The sequence below is a fragment of the Arachis ipaensis genome, chromosome B02 (genome assembly GCF_000816755.2).
Source record: "Arachis ipaensis cultivar K30076 chromosome B02, Araip1.1, whole genome shotgun sequence".
NCBI lineage: Eukaryota > Viridiplantae > Streptophyta > Magnoliopsida > Fabales > Fabaceae > Arachis > Arachis ipaensis.
Window position 1 is genome coordinate 32,185,454 of NC_029786.2, and position 12,037 is coordinate 32,197,490.

Below are 12,037 nucleotides of genomic sequence, written 5' to 3' on the forward strand. Positions count from 1 at the left end.
AAAATTTTAAAAATATATATATATATATATTAATGCCTTTAATGATTCTAAGTTTCTCACCCAATAACCATAACACTAGCAGCGGTGCCCTCACCCCATAGAGTAAACTCTAGTAGAGCTTCCTTAAACCTCACAACCTCATTGTTACTCACGCAACCAGCATCATCTCCGTCGTCAGCATCTCGGTTAGCATCGTCTTCCGCGGGACCATTAGCATCGTCGTCCGCGGGACCGTCAGCATCGTCGTCCATCATCTTCTCTGGTAGCGGCAGCGACGCAGCAACCAGCATCTTCTCCGTCGTAGGCATCTTCGTCAGCCTCTTCCGTCAGCGTCATCCTCTTCATTAGCCAGCTTCGTCTTCCGTTAGTGGTTCCCTTTCCAGCAGCCAGCTTCCTCCAGTGTCGTCTTCTCCAGTCAGGTAAATCTCTAATTTTTGGTTTATGTTATTTGTTAAAGTGTTAATTGTTTTACTTTCTGTTCAATTTTTGTTTATGTTATCTGTTCAATTTTTGTTTATGTTATCTATTGAAGTAATAACTTTTTTTTTCAATTTTTTTAGTCTGTTTAATCTTTTATTGAAATTATAAATTCTTAGTTCTTGTTGATAATTTTTTTTTTCAATTGTTATATTGTTATGCGTTCTTGTGATGGTTATGTAGTTGATGGGTCTTTACTTATGTTATGTATCTGTTCATTTTTTGACTTTGTTTATATTATCTGTTCTATTTTTATTTATGTTATCTGTTGAAGTGATAATATAAACCATTTGTGCTAAGCGATCTTATGTTCTGGGGTGGTGGTTCCTCAATGTAAGCGAGAAGATTTATTTATTTTTTTTCTAAATTTTTTGCATGTGTATCTTGCTACATGTTACAAATTATTTTATTTTTTTAATTCCTCTTATAAATGCATCTTGCTAATGGCAAAAAAGATTTTTTTTAAAAAAAATCAAGTTGTTGGTTGTGAGAAGTGCTTTTTATTTGTGAAAATTTGAATGCACAAATTCACTTTATCAGATTAATTTGATAAATTCAGTATCTTATTGTGTGTAAAATGATCATAGTTTAATATTATTTCTGATCAAATTTGACTAATTTCTAGCAAAAAATAATTAAAAATTAATTTTTATCTTTCTATATAAAGGAGTTAACCTGATAAATGAAAAATAGATATACTTTCTCCTCTTTATAAAATTGTGATTTCTATGATTTTTTTAGTGTTTCATAGTTCCTTTGTATATGTGTCATATATAGTTCTTTAGTTTAGATATAGGTGTAGAAACTTTGTTGTGGGAGTAATGAAAGTTAATGTGAGTTTATTAGTATATTTCGATGGAGAAGTTATACCATATATAACTGAGAGTGTGAAATTTATTTGTAGAAGTTTATTTTTTTTACTATTCCTTACACGTGGTCATTTGTGTAAAACCCTGTAAATTAATAAATAATTAACTAATAAATTAATTATGAGTCAAAGAAATTACAAAATTAAAATTTATAATTTGAAGAAGTAAAAATATTTAAAATACGAATAAAAAATATTTATTTTAAAGATTTTGGCTCAAAAATAGATCAACGGGCCGAACTGGTTGAATCGGGCCATATTTGGGCCCAAAGCCCACATTGAAACTCCCATAATTCAGCCAAGGTTCAGCACCTCCCCCTTCTTCATTGAGACACACGGTTAGAACTTAGAAGACAGAAGAGAAGTGAGGAACCATAGTGCACTATTCATCCATGATTTTAATCGCCCATAACTTTCAATTCGGAGCTCCGATTGCCGCACTGTTTGTGGCCACATGTTCGCCTCGCCTTGCTGGTAAGGCACTTTAAATTTCTTGCCCAGTTCCCTCTTCCATTCTGATTTCGTGATTTTGGTTGTGGGTATTGAGGATTTTCTTGATTTTGATGGTTTAGGTGTACTCTAGCATTGAGTAATTATTGAGTTTTGCCCCAATCATCCATGGATAAGGTACAAAAACTCTAACCCTTGTAGTTTATTGATAAATATAAACCCTAGTATTGATTTTTGTATATTATGTGGAACTAGATTGAATTTCATATTGAGTTAGTGTTAAATTGGTGATTTGAATGTTTGGAACTAAGTTTCGGTAGTCGGGAATTGTTGAATTTGGGTTGGAGCTTTGGAAGTTGGTGAAAAAGAGGTTTGGTGGTGTCTTTAAGCTTGGAAAAAATCAGCCAATGTATGATTTTAGTTTCTTGTAGTTAATATATAATGTTGCATGGATCTTAGGCTAGTAGCCCCTAAGATAGGTTTGAATAGCATGAATTGATTGATTGAATGTAGGTGGTGAATTATATGAGAGGATGGTTTGAGCATGTTGAATGAAATTGATGTGTAATTAATGATTGTGATGATAAATTTTGGTGAAATTTGGACTAGAGGCCATGACCGGGTAAGTCCAGGTAAGTTGATGAAATGAAATGATTGAACATGGTATGATTGTGATTGTGATGATGATTGATAGTAATGTGGGTTTGGTGATAAAAATTTGATGAAATGTTGTTGGATTTGGAAAATTGTGAATGGAAATGGCTGAAATTGAATAGCTAGGTGTTGAAAGTATAAGATGGTTGAAAATTGATGAGTGAGTACTTGGAATTGTAGAGAAGTGTTTAGGAGCTGAAATTCGGTATATTGGAAGTGAATTGTTTTGAGGGTTTTGAAAACTAGAAGATTTGGCAAATTTTGGTAAAAACTAATTTTTAACCAATTTCAACGGGTCATAACTTGACTTCCGGACGCCTAATTCTTGAGAAACTTATCTTAGATAAAAATTGGGTTCGTAAAATTTATAACATTCGAACAACTTAACGAAAAAATTATGCGCATTTGAAGTCTGGTCTGAAAAATTGATTTTCTGAACTTAAAAGCTTTTTGGAGTTTTAATGTGCATGCGTACGCGGAAGGATCCACGCGACGTGAGTATAAGGATCTATCCAGCACTCTTGCATATATGGACAGTGCATGTGTATGCGAAACCGTCATTTTTGCAAATCTCACGTACGCGGACACAGGCTCGCGTACGCGGCACTATAAATTTCCGAATTTGCGCGTTCGTGGGTGGCATGCGTACGCATGACCATCCTGTTTTGCCAAAGTTGTATTTTTTAGTTTTTAACTCTTCCTCTAACTTTTCAAACCTCTGTAATCTCTATTTAAAATTTGATAACTAGTTTTTAGACTTCGGAATAAGAGCGAACATATTGAGAAAGTTAGATTGATAATGGGAGATATTTGCGAAGTGAATAATAGAATTAAAAAGGAGTTGATAATGGTGAATGAGATATGATTGAAACAATGATGATATTGATTGACTATGATCGTGACTATAGACAGGGTGAGATAAGATTAAGAATGAAATGGATAAAAGCACAATGAATGTGATAAGTTTGGCAAGGACGGTGGTCGATTCCGCTTGTCTATGATTTTTCACCGATTGCATGTAATAGGACACGTATTTTTTTTAATGGTGATAGGGCACGTATTTTCTCTAATGGTGACAGGGCACGTGTTTCCTCTAATAGTGACAGGGCACTCTCCCTCTAATGGCTAGCCAATGTGCTGAGATGTTGGTGCGTAATAGAGAGACAATGTTTGGGTTAGCTACCGGACATATGTCGGGTTTTGGCTGTATAACAAACAGATGAGATTCATCAGCCATAAGGAAGACATGCATCATATGAACTTGTATGTTTTGTTTGAGTATGCATTTGTTTTGACTTGTCTATTTGTTTAACAATAATTAACTGCTACTTAATCTAATTGTTGTATCTGTTTCCATATTTATGTTTTCCTGGTTTGGCTTGTTTGTATTTCTTTCTGGGAGATTTCTTATGTTGGTGGAAGAGACATTGAGGGTTTGTCCACTTGGTGATTGGGAGGTTTGTAGTGAACGAAAAACGAAGAGTTAGACTAGAATTCTTAGATAGAATTATCACAATTTGGGTTTTGTGAGAACTCTCGGATTTGATTTGAATTGTTGGAGATTTTAGAATGCCTCTAGCTTCTTGGGACCTTATGTATTATCTATATGGGTACCTTTACCATACTGAAAATCTCGGTTCTCATTCCATATATATTCTATTATTTTTCAGATGGAGGACGTGAGGCACCTCAATAAGCATGCTGGAGACTCTTTGGGAGCAAAGATCTATTTTTGGGAATATTGTGTTTTTGTATTATATATCTATATACATGTGTGTGTGTGTGTGTGTGTGTGTGTGTGTGTAGTATTCTCCGTTTTTTGTATAGAACTTGTATTGTCCCTCTTAGAGGTTGACTTTGGAGAACCAAGATCTTATTTATGTATTTTGACTTTTTTTACTTTATGTATATATATCTGGCCTTTGCTTCACAGGTCGAGTCTAGAGGTTGATATTTTTATTTTAGAATTCCGATCTGTATATTATATTTTTCTAGAATGTTATATAATCTTATTAGAACTCTTTATTTATGTATATATATATATATATATTGTCTCTACTGCTTTTCGTTATCCGCTTTATATTCTTCACGTTTTGAGTGGGACGCGGTTTTCGTTGGTTTTGTTTATTCTTTGTTCAAGGCTCCTAGCTAAAACTATTCTTTATATATACATAAGTACATATTTGTCTTTTAGAGGTCGTAATACCTCACCACATCTGATTTACGAACTTAAGCATAAATCTCTATGTGGTAAGTGTTCATACCCAGGGTCGAGCTATCTGACCCGGGATGATCGGCGACAAAGCGACCGACCTCTTCAGGTCAGACTATCTGACCTCTTCTCATTAAGAGCTCGGTCAAATCGACAGGAAGGCCCAAGAAGGCCCAAACAGAGGAACACGACCCAAATCCAAAGGCCGTCCAAGCCTATAGAGATAAGGGAGGTTCCCTTGAAGATAAGCTGACCTCAACTCAAAGATAAAGATAAGATAAGATAACTAACTTATCTTATCTAGAAAGGTCACTCTACAACCACTATAAATACACTGGAGCACCCAGATATAACTCATACTCTGATTCTACATAAAACCTGTTTAATACCCATGCTAACTTAAGCATCGGAGTCTCTTGTAGGTACCCCCACCCTCCGGTGACCAAGGATCAGAAGCGTAGCCAGTCCAACAAGTCGGACACAACAGCTCCGGCTGCCACCAGCCAGCTGGACACGTCATCTCCGACCAGTACTGAAGATCTCAGCCGAGATCGACCTACAGTTCCAGGTAACCCTCGGAACATTGGCGCCGTTGCCGGGGAACCTAGAAGTCATCCCAACACCATGGCGGACGGCCATGACAACGACCACGATTCAGATCTAGAAAACAGAACGCCGCATAAGAACGCGGACACTACACTGCTCCGGAATCCAAGGGGGACAAAAACTCATCAAATCCCGGGGTAATAGAAGCACTTCAAGATCGTTTAAAGCAACCCGAAAAAGAAACCCAACAACAACGAGAGGTCGGGAAGGATCTACAAAGAGAGGTACGGCGGCGTCGAGAATTGGAAAATAAACTTCTGCAACTAGAAGCCGATCTCAAATCAAAAGCTCATCGGACCGCTCCTGAGGAAAATTCACGCAAAGAACAAGATTCATTCACCAGGGAAATCATGAAGACCAAAATTTCAAAAGACTTCAAACTCCCGGATATGATTTTGTATGATGGCACCACAGATCCCGACCATCATCTCAGCAATTTCAGAAGCAGAATGTACGTCACCGACGCCTCAGATGCTGTTCGCTGTAAAGCCTTTCCAACAACTCTCACGAAGACAGCAATCAGATGGTTCGACAACCTACCTCCCAAGTTCATCTCAAACTTTGACGACCTGGCCAAAAAGTTCTTGGATAGATTTTCCATCCAGAAAGATAAAGCCAAGCACGCTCCCAGTCTACTAGGGATCAAGCAAGGAGATCGGGAGAGCCTCCGCAACTACATGAAAAGATTCAACAAAACATGCATGGACATATAAAGCTTACCAACAGAGGCCACCATCATGGGACTCATCAACAGCCTACGAGAGGGACCTTTTAGCCAATCTATATCCAAGAAGTACCCTACCTCCTTAGACGAAGTCCAAGAGCGAGCAGAAAAATATATCAACATGGAAGAAAATGCTCGGTTAGGAGAAACCTCAAAATCTGGGACCCCCTACCGAGATAAAGACAAAGAACCCAAAAGGAAAGAAGATTGACAAGGGGAGAAAATCAAAAAATACCATAATTACACTCCTCTCAGGGCATCCCTGGTCGACGTATACAAAGAAGTCTGTCACACAGAGAAAATCCCCCCAGCACGGCCACTAAAAGGCAAAAGGGGAGGAGGAAACCGGAAGGAATATTGTGAATACCATCAAGTCCGAGGGCACTCCACCAACGAGTGCTTTGACTTAAAAAATATCATAGAAAAATTGGTAAGAGAAGGAAAATTAGATCAATTTCTGGCCACCCGAGATGATGATCAAAGAAAGAGACGAAGGGATGAAGATGCCGAACGAACTGAACGATCACCTCGGACACTAGAAAGACACGTCCACATGATACACGGCGGATTTGCAGGAGGTGGGATCTCCAAATCATCTCGCAAGAGATATCTCAAAGAAGTATATCATGTCGAGGGAAAGGAGGAAGCACCCGACATCCCCGCAATAACGTTCACTAAAGAAGACGCATCCGGCATCATCTCAGGACACGATGATCCCATGATCATCACTATCATATTGGCAAACACCAATCTACACCGCACATTGATAGACCAAGGGAGTTCTGCCGACATCTTATTCAAAACAGCCTTCGACAAACTCGGCTTTTTTTTAGAAGAAAAGGAACTTAAAGCATATCCGAACAGTCTGTTTGGACTAGGAGATACCCTGGTTCAACCACTGGGATATGTATTACTGCATACAACCTTTGGAAAAGGGAACCAATCCAGGACCCTCAAAATAGACTACATCGTGGTCAATGTAAGTTCAGCCTACAATGCTCTCATAGGTCGGACAACACTCAATCAACTCAGTGCAATAGTCTCGACTCCACATCTATACATGAAATTCTCAACTACAGAGGGGATAGCCACGATAAAAGCAGATCAAAAGATGGCACACCACTGTTATAACGAAAGTCTAAATCTCAGAGGCAGAGGAGAAGAGTTTCATACAATTGAGCTTGGTGAAGTTCAGTGACGAGAAGAACTCCGTCCGCAGCCAGAAGGCGAGATAGAGAAGGTTCAGATCAGAGACACCTCGGACAAAACAACTAATATCGGGACGATCCTAAGAGGAGACTTAAAAGAATTACTAATACAATTCTTACGCGATAATGTTGATCTCTTCGCATGGAAAGCCGCAGACATGCCAGGCATAGACCCCAAGCTAATGTGCCACAAGTTGGCAGTCTATCCAGGATCTCGGCCGGTGTAGCAAAGACGAAGAAAACTTGGGCCAAAGCGATCCCAAGCTGTGGAAGAGCATGTACAGGCACTACTGGAGGCAGGATTCATAAGAGAAGTCAAGTACCCACTATGGCTAGCCAACGTCGTCTTGGTGAAAAAATCAAATGGGAAGTGGCGGATGTGTACCGATTACACCGATCTCAACAAAGCCTGCCCAAAAGATCCTTACCCACTCCCAAGTATCGACGCTCTAGTAGATGCTTCCTCCGGATATAGATACCTCTCGTTTATGGACGCATACTCGGGATACAACCAAATTCCCATGTATCCATCAGATCAAGAAAAGACCTCGTTTTTAACACCGAAAGCAAATTACTGCTACACGTGATGCCCTTCGGTCTCAACAACGCGGGAGCTACTTATCAAAGGCTGATGAATAAAGTCTTCTCAGACCACATTGGAAAAATCATGGAAGTCTATGTGGACGACATGTTGATAAAGACACAGAGTGAAGATACATTATTGTCCGACCTGGCTCAAGTGTTCGACACTATAAGGAAGCACGACATGCGACTCAATCCTACAAAATGCACCTTTGTGGTAGAAGCAGGCAGATTCCTAGGTTTCATGCTCACACAAAGAGGAATTAAAGCAAACCCAGATAAATGCCAAGCCATACTCAACATGAAGAGCCCCAGCTGTGTCAAAGAAGTACAGCAACTCAACGGGAGGTTGGCCGCCCTATCCAGATTCTTAGCAGGAGCAGCGATAAGATCTCTCCCCTTCTATGCTACTTTAAGGAAAGGAAAGCAGATCGAATGGACGACGGAATGTGAACAAGCCTTCCAAGACTTCAAGGAATTCTTAGGACGGCCGCCTATCTTATCTCGACCACGAGAAGGAGAACCGCTCATATTATATCTCGCAGTAGAAAGCCAGGCAATAGCCTCAGCACTAGTCAGAGAAGACGAAAGTAGGCAATAACCCGTCTACTTCATTAGTAAAGCGCTACAGGGATCCGAGTTGAACTACCAGAAAATAGAAAAATTTTCCTACACCCTCATTCTAACGTCTCGACGACTTCGCCCGTACTTCTAGGCTCACACCATTAGGGTTCGAACCAACCAGCCCATAAAAGGGATATTACAGAAAACAGATCTGGCAGGCAGAATTTTACAATGGGCAGTCAAGCTATCCGAGTTTAACCTCCAATATGAAGCTCGAACGGCCATCAAATCACAATATCTGGCCGACTTCATCGTAGAATTCACAGATGCCCTCGAAATTCCCATAGAATGGAATCTCTATGTGGACGGTTCTTCAAATAAGACTGGATGCAGCACAGGCGTGATAATAGAAAGCAACCTAGGAACCCAAGTTGAGCTCTCCCTGAAGTTCGGGTTCCTGGCTTCAAACAACCAGGCGGAATATGAAGCGTTATTAGCTGGTTTGAAGCTGGCTAAAGAGGTTGGAGCTAAAAAACTCAACGTCTACGGTGATTCACAAGTAGTCACCTCACAGATAACGGGGAGCTATCAAGCTAAAGATCCCACTATGAAAAAGTATTTGGATAAAACCAAGGAACAGCTCGGACAACACGGGGAATATAAGATCTGCCACATACCCAGCGAGTAAAATGCCCGAGCTGACGCACTCTCGAAACTAGCCAGTACCAAACCAGGGGGCAACAATAGAAGCCTCATCTAGGAAATGTTACAGAACCCGTCAATCTCAGAAGAGGGAAAAGTCCTAGCCATAACAAGCCAAGACCAAGGATGGATGACCCCCATAATCAACTACCTCAAAGCAGGAACACTCCCCACGGACGAAAAAGAGGCGAAGAGGTTAAAATGGGAGGCTCAGTACTACACCATCATAAACAACACCCTATATAAAAGAGGGATCTCAATACCACTACTAAAATGTGTGCCGACTTCCAACATAAGGGAAGTTTTAGAAGAAGTACACAGTGGTATTTGTGGCAATCATCTCGGGGCACAAGCTCTCACTAAAAAGGTACTGCGGGCAGGATTCTACTGGCCAACCCTATAGAAAGAGGCTATAGAATTTGTAAAGACATGTCCACCATGTCAGAAACATGCCAACTTCCACATCGCCCCGCCAGAAGAGCTCATCAGTGTAACCTCGCCTTGGCCATTTGCAAAATGGGGACTTGATCTTCTCGGACCCTTTCCCCAAGGATCAGGACAAGTAAAATTCCTCATAGTCGGAGTAGACTATTTTACAAAATGGATTGAGGTAGAGCCTCTAGCCAATGCCACTGCTCAAAGAAGCCGGAAATTCCTATACAGGAACATTGTCACGAGGTTTAGGGTTCCATACTCCATCACCACAGACAATGGCACTCAATTCACAGACGCAGGCTTCAGGAGACTAGTAGCCGACTTGAATATAAAGCACCAGTTCACCTTCGTTGAACACCCTCAAGCCAATGGACAGGTAGAAGCCGCCAACAAAGTCATATTGGCCAGGTTAAAATGGAGATTACAAGATGCAAAGGGAGCTTGGGCAGAGGAGCTTCCATAGGTCCTATGGGCATATCGAATGACGCCACATTCCACTACGAAGGAATTCCCCTTTCGGTTAGCATATAGAATAGAAGCAATGATCCCAGTAGAGATCGAGGAAGGATCGCCTAGAGTGGTTCATTACAATGAGGGAGCAAACTCCCAACTTCAGAGGGAAGAGCTTGACCTACTACCTGAAATCCAAGAAAGAGCTCGGATCAGGGAAGAAGTACTAAAGCGTCGAATGGCTTCTAGATATAATCAAAGGGTAGTGCCGAAAAGTTTAAAGGAGAATGATCTCATCCTAATCCAAAATGATATCGGAACAACTCGACCAGGAGAAGAAAAACTGGCAGCAAACTGGAAAGGACCCTACCGAGTCGTAGAAGTACTTGGGAAGGGCTACTACAGACTGTCCAAACTCGATGGACGAGAGCTTCCCAGATCATGGCACGCCTGCAACCTAAGAAGGTACTACAGTTAGAACAGGTAAAAGATTTCATTATTGGATGCACTCTTTTTCCTGAAAAGGTTTTTTAACGAGGCACCAAGTTGAGACTCAGACACTATCCGACTTAAAGGGATGAAAAATTCCCACATGTATATATTTGCACTTTCCTTTGAATAAAGTATATTTTTTAGATATTCTACAAGATCTCAAGATGCATTAATCTGAAGCATTCATCGTCCGATTATAAAGTAACAGATCGGTGGAAAGTGAAAAACAATTTCACTGCACGATCACGATAAAGATAAAACCGTCCGATAAAGGTGAAAACGCGATTCACCCAAAAGACGATCTAGAGATGACAACCACTTTCTACAAATCGTCAAAGATGAACATAGAATAATGTAAGAAGTTATCGAAAGTGATCCAAAAAAGAACCTGACGAGGTCTTACGGATTGCTAAAATAATAACTTAAAGATTGGCCGACGTTAAGAAGTTGGACCAAGTCAACCCAAGTTATAAGTAAACCCTGGAAAGAGGTTTGGCCAACCCTATTAAAGAGGATTACTTTAACTTAGAAGGGCCCGACATGATAAAGTCATCCCAAAATGAAAAAGTTATAAAAGTAGTCCCTGAAAGAGACCTGACAAAGGTCCAAAAAAGAGGACTACAAAAATAACTTAGAAAGAGGACGACGCAAAGAAGTCAACCTCCTACAAACAAGTTATAAAAGTAATCCCTGAAAGAGACCTGACAAAGGTCCAAAAAAGAGGATTACAAAATAACTTAGAAGAGATCGACCTAACGAAGTCGATCTCCTACAAAAGAATGTTATAAAAGTAATCCCTGAAAGAGACCTGACAAAGGTCCAAAAAAGAGGATTACTAGAAATAACTTAAAAACGAAAGCTACAGCTTGGATCGACAAGAGAAGTCGGACCAACGAAAACTACAGCTTGGACCGACAAGAGAAGTCGGACCAACTAAAACTACAGCTTGGACTGACAAGAGAAGTTGGACCAACAAAAACTACAACTTGGACCGACAAGAGAAGTCGGATCAAAGAAAGCTAAAGAAGGACCGGCAAGAAAAGTCGGACCAAAAAGAAACGAGCGCTAAAAGGGACATAGCTTTACCCAAAAAGACACACGACAAGGCTATCGAAATTGTTCAAGACTAACTAAAAAGGTTCCACCAAGAACACTAAAAGTTGTCGGACGAGTTAGCCCCGAATGTCGTCCTACCTCAACCAAACAGGAGACACCACAGACAAGTCGGAAGAAGGCCGAAAAAGACCTCTCAAACGAAGAAAAGATCGACATGATAGCATCGGTCAACTACAAATTAACTTGGAAAAAGACAACATAAGAGAAGCCGGTCATGGATTGCTACTTAAAAATAGCTCAAATAGGCTGAACAAAAAGGCCTCGACATTCTCAAAACGCATAAAGAAGTTAAGACAGGTGCAAGCAAGCATGACATAAAATACCAAGCTTCAGGGTCAGACCCAAAAAAGCTTAGAAGCTACTCGTTGTGTTCTGTTTTAATGGGTTGCTAAAAGCAACCAAAAAGAGTGTCATCAAAAGATACCAACCACGAAATAAAAAGTTAAAAGCCCACAAGCCGGGCTAACTACACAGATATCTAAAAACTACAGATCAGA